The 6,000-nt window shown below is 37.2% G+C and overlaps 1 protein-coding gene across 1 annotated transcript in view; it reads right to left on the reverse strand.

The window, feature by feature from the left end:
• DNAH7 (dynein axonemal heavy chain 7) overlaps positions 1 to 6,000 on the reverse strand; it is a 344,809-nt gene that overhangs the window by 204,498 nt on the left and 134,311 nt on the right. The gene's annotated exons all lie outside the window — the stretch shown is intronic.

Genomic DNA, 6,000 nt, shown 5'->3' on the forward strand with positions numbered 1-6,000 from the left:
AAAAGCCCCAGTGTGTGATGTTCCCCTCCCTGTGTCCATGTGTTCTCATTGTTCAACTCCCACCTAGGAGTGAGAACATGTGGTGTTTGGTTTTCTGTCCCTGTGTTAGTTTGCAGAGAAGTTTCCATCTTTACCCATGTCCCTGCAAAGGATGTGAACTCATCCTTTTTAACGGCTGCATAGTATTCCACAGTATATATGTGTCACATTTTCTTTATACAGTCTATCACTGATGGGCATTTGGGTTGGTTTCAAGTCTTTGCTATTGTGAATAGTGCCGTAATAAACATATATATGCATGTGTCCTTATATTAGAATGACTTATAATCCTTTGGGTATAAACTCAGTAATGGGATTGCTGGGTCAAATGGTATTTCTGATTCTAGATCCTTGAGGAATTGCCCCACTGTCTTCTACAATGGTTGAACTAATTTACACTCCCACCAACAGTGTAAAAGCATTCCTATTTCTCCACATCTTCTCCAGCATCTGTTGTTTCCTGACTTTTTAATGGTCACCATTGTAACTGATGTGAAATGGTATCTCATTGTGGTTTGGATTTGCATTTTTCTAATGACCAGTGATGATGAGCTTTTTTTCAAATATTTGTTGGCCACATAAATGTCCTTTTTTGAGAAGTGTATGTTCATATCCCTCACCTACTTTTTGATGGGGTTGTTTTTTTTCTTGTAAATTTGTTTAAGTCCCTTGTAAATTCTGGATACTAATCCTTTGTCAGGTAGATAGATTGGAAGAATTTTCTCCCATTCTGTAGGTTGCCTGTTCACTCTGATAATAGTTTCCTTTGCTGTGCAGAAGCTCTTTAGTTTAATTAGATTGTATTTGTCTATTTTGGCTTTTGCTGCCATTGTTTTTGATGTTTTACTAATGACGTCTTTGCCCATGTCTATGTCCTGAATGAAATTGTCTAGGTTTTATTCTAGGGTTTTTATGGTTTTAGATCTCATGTTTAAGTCTTTAATCTATCTTGAGTTAATTTTTGTATAAGGTGTAAGAAAGTGATCCAATTTCAGCTTTCAGCATATGGCTAACCAGTTTTCCCAACACCATTTATTAAATAGGAAATTGTTAACCCATTGCTTTTGTCAGGTTTGCCAGTGATCAGATAGTTGTAGATGTGTGGTGTTATTTCTGAGGCCTCTATTCTGTTCTATTGGTCTATATATCTGTTTTGGCACCAGTGCCATGCTCTTTTGGTTACCCTAACTTTGTAGCATAGTTTGAAGTCAAGTAGCGTGATGCCTCCAGCTTTGTTCTTTTTGCTTAGGATTGTCTTGTCTATATGTGCTCTTTTTTAGTTCCATAAGAAATTTAAAGAAGTTTTTTCTAATTCTGTAAGTAAAGTCAATGGTAGCTTGACAGGAATAGCACTGAATCTATAAATTACTTTGGACAGTATGGTTATTTTCACAATATTGATTCTTCCAATCCATGAGCATGGAATATTTTTCCATTTGTTTGTGTTCTCTCTTATTTCCTTGAGCAGTAGTTTGAGTTTTCTTTGAAGAGGTCCTTCACATCCCTTTTAAGCTGTATTCCTAGGTATTTCATTCTCTTTGTAGCAATTGTGAATAGAGTTCCCTCATGATTTGGCTCTATTATTGGTGTTTAGGAATGCTTATAATATTTGCACATTGATTTTGTATCCTGAGAATTTGCTGAAGTTACTTATCAGCTTAAGGAGATTTTGGGCTGAGATGATGGAGTTTTCTAAATATGCAGTCATGTCATCTGCAAATAGAGACAATTTGACTTCCTCTCTTCCTATTTGAATATGCTTTATTTCTTTCTCTTGCCCGATTACCCTGGCCAGAACTTCCAATATTATGTAGAATAGGAGTGGTGAGAGAGGGCATCCTTGTCTTGTGCCAGTCTTGAAAGGGAATGCTTCCAGCTTTTGCCCATTCAGTATGATATTGACTGTGGGTTTGTCATAAATAGTTATTATTTTGAGATACATTCCATCAATACCTAGTTTATTGAGAGTTTTTAGCATAAAGGGCTGTTGAATTTTATCAAAGGCCTTTTCTGCATCTATTGAGATAATCCTGTGGTTTTTGTCATTGGTTCTGTTTACGTAATGGATTATGTTTATTGATCTGTTGCATCCCAGGGATGAAGCTGACTTGATCCTTATGGATAAATTTTTTTGATATGCTGCTGGATTCGGTTTATCAGTATTTAATTGAGGGTTTTTGCATCAATGTTCATCAGGGATACTGGCCTGAAATTTTCTTTTTTAGTTGTGTCTCTGCCAGGTTTTGGTATTAGGGTAATGCTGGCCTCATAAAATGAGTTAGGGAGGAGTCCCTCTTTTTCTACTGCTTGGAATAGTTTCAGAAGGAATGGTACCAGCTCCTCTTTGTACCTCTGGCAGAATTCGGCTGTGTATCCTTCTGGTCCTGGTTTTTTTGATTCGTAGGTTATTAATTACTGCCTCAACTTCAGAATTTGTTATTGCTCTATTTAGGATTTGACTTCTTCCTGGTTTAGTCTTGAGAGGGTGTATGTTTCCAGGAATTTATATATTTCTTCTATATTTTCTAGATTATTTGCATAGAGATGTTTATAGTATTCTCTGATGGTAGTTTCTATTTCTGTGGAATCAGTGGTGATATCCCCTTTACCATTTTTCATGGTGTCTATTTGATTCTTCTCTCTTTTCTTCTTTATTAGTCTGACTAGCAGTCTATTTTGTTAGCCTTTTCAAAAATCCAGCTCCTGGATTCACTAATTTTTTTGAAGGGTTTTCTGTGTCTCTGTCTCCTTCAGTTCTGCTCTGATCTTAGTTATTTCTTGTCTTCTGCTACCTTTTGAATTTCTTTGCTCTAGCTTCTCTAGTTATTTTAATTGTGATGTTAGAGTGTCAATTTTAGATCTTTCCTGATTTCTCTTGTGGGCATTTACTGCTATAAATTTCTCTCTACACACTGCTTTAAATGTGTGCCAGAGATTCTGGTACTTTGTGTCTTTGTTCTCACTGGTTTCAAATAACAACTTTATTCCTGCCTTAATTTCATGATTTACCAAGTGGTCATTCAGGAGCAGGTTGTTCAGTTTCCATGTAGTTGGGCGGTTTTGAGTGAGTTTCTTAATCCTGAGTTCTACTTTGTTTGCACTGTGGTCTGAGAGACTGTTAGGATTTCTGTTTTTAGCATTTGCTGAGGAGTGTTTTACTTCCAACTATGTGGTCAATTTTAGAATAAACGTGATGAGGTGCTGAGAATGTATATTCTGTTGATTTGGGGTGGAGGGTTCTGTAGATGACTATTAGATACGTTTGGTCCAGAGCCGAGTTCAAGTCCTGAATATCCCTGTTAACATTCTGTCACACTGATCTGTCTAATATTGACAGTGAGGGGTTGTAGTCTCCCATTATTATTGTGTGGGAGTCTAAGTCTCTTTGTAGGTCTCTAAGAACTTGCTTTTCAAATCTGGGTGCTCCTGTATTGGGTGCATATATATTTAAAATGGTTAGCTCTTCTTGTTGCATTGATCCCTTTACCATTATTAATGCCTTTCTTTCTCTTTTTTAATCTTTGTTGATTTAAAGTCTGTTTTATCAGAGACTAGGATTGCAACCCCCCCCTTTTTTTTCTTTCCATTTGCTTGGTAAACATTCCTCCACCCCTTTATTTTGAGCCTATGTGTGTCTTTGCATGTGAGATAGGTCTCGTGAATACAGCACATCAATGGTCTTGACTCTTTATCCAATTTGCTAGTCTATGTCTTTTAACTGGGGCATTTAGCCCACTTATATTTAGGGTTAATGTTAATAATATATTATTAATATGTTAATATTGTTATGTGTGAGTTTGATCCTGCCATCATGATGCTAGCTGGTTATTTTGCCCATTAGTTGATGCAGTTTCTTCAGTGTCTGCAGCAGAGGTTGCAGGACAGCAAAGATTGCTGCCTGTTCCTTCCTCCAGAAGCTTCAACCCAAAGCGGCATCAGCAAGATGCCAGTCAGAACTCTCCCATATGAGGTGTCCATTAAACCCTGCTGGAAGGTGTCTCCCAGTCAGGAGGCACAGGGGTCAGGGACCCACTTGAGGAGGCAGGGAGGTCTGTCCCTTAGCAGAGCTTGAACACTGTACTGGGAGATCCACTGCTCTTTACAGAGCTGGCAGGCAGGAACGTTTAAGTCTGCTGAAGCTGCACTCACAGCCACCCCTTCCTCCAGTTGCTCTGTCCCAGGGAGATGAGGAGTTTTATCTATAAGCCCCTGAATGGGACTGCTGCCTTTCTTTCAGAGCTGCCCTGCCCAGAGAGGAGGAATCTAGAGGGGTAATCTGGCTACAGTAGCTTTGCCAAGCTGCGGTGGGCTCTGCCCAGTTCAAACTTCCTGGCAGCTTTGTTTACACTGCAAGCCAGTAATATTAACAACAGTATTTACATCCTATTTTTAACCTGAGGTTTTTAAAACAATCTTTATTAAGAACTTTTTAGAATGAAGGCAATAATTTTATGTATCAAGCTTAATCCATTAGCCTCTACTATACACATAATCTCATTAGACTTTCTAAGAGAATACTGGTGTATGCTTTTGGGGAGTATGAACAAAAGCTTCCCTGCATACTAACATATGGAGGAAGAAAAAATACAGAGCAGATGAGAAAGACAATCAAGTCTTAAGCAAAATGTTACTCTCCCCTCCCCAACAGAAAATATCTACTTATTTAGGAATGAGGGTAAGTAATGTTTTTGTTTGTTTCCAGGGGTTTTATAGGATAAAAATATGCCTCCTTTATTTACTAGGCTCAACATAGCTACTCTTACAAGGAATTGAGATATCTATAAAGTTTGTTAGCAATATGGATTATTGAAGAGTATTTTGATTATATATCAGAAAAAGAATTTAATTTTTTAAATATACTAACTAAAAAAAAATAGAAGTATCTCCCTGGTGCAGTAGTTCACGCCTATAATCCCAGCACTTTAGAAGGCTGAGGTGGGTGGATCACGAGGTCAAGATGTTGAGACCATCCTGGCCAACATGTTGAAACCCCATCCCTATTAAAAATACAAAAATTAGCTGGGCATGGTGGCGTGCACCTGTAGTATCAGCTACTCAGGAGGCTGAGGCGGGAGAATCACTTGAACCCAGGAGGTGAAGGTTGTTGTGAGCCTAGATTGCACCACTGCACTCCAGCCTGGGACAGAGTGAGGCTCTGTCTCAAAAAAAAAACCCTTCAGTAATGCCATATTTATTAAATACCAACTACACTCACTCCAGCCTGGGACAGAGTGAGACCCTATCTCAAAAAAAAAAAAAAAAAAGAAAATACAAGTAACTATTTTTAGCTTTTTTAAACAAAAAAAATTCTCCTTCATTGCCTTTCAAATCAAAATATATCCATATTATAAGGATTTTGCACTGCTAAAAGGAAATGATATATAAAAGACTGAATTTATGACATAGAGATGATTATGTTACAAAATGACTTACTAATAGGTACTTTAAATATGGAATTAATCAAATGTGATTAATTTTACAAAAGTTTGGTTTATACAGAGATTTGTTTCAGGTATTATTATATATATGAGGTAAAGAGTCAATAAATAAAACAATGTCCATGTTTCTGAATATTTTCCTATCAAATCATATAGTTGATGTCAATATAGTATTATCAGTATTGGGGATTATAGTAACAGCTTTTTAAGTAATAATTAAGATTTGCATATTGCCATTTCAGGGTAGGACAGTTTTAAGATAATATTTATTCTACCTTACAGTATTATACTTTATCAAAATACCAATGCAGAAGTTTATAATCATTTAATGATATGATTTAATAACCAATGTTTTTCTATTTTAATCTTCAATGGCACACAACCATGCTTCAGAGGCAGTAAATAAATGTTTTCTGCCAGGCATGGTGGCTCACACCTGTAATCCCTGCACTTTGGGAGGCAGAGGTGGGCAGACCACTTGAGGTCAGGAGTTCAAGACCAGCCTGGTCAAGATGGTGAAACC

This window comes from Cebus imitator, unplaced genomic scaffold (assembly GCF_001604975.1).
Source record: "Cebus imitator isolate Cc_AM_T3 unplaced genomic scaffold, Cebus_imitator-1.0 Scaffold113, whole genome shotgun sequence".
NCBI lineage: Eukaryota > Metazoa > Chordata > Mammalia > Primates > Cebidae > Cebus > Cebus imitator.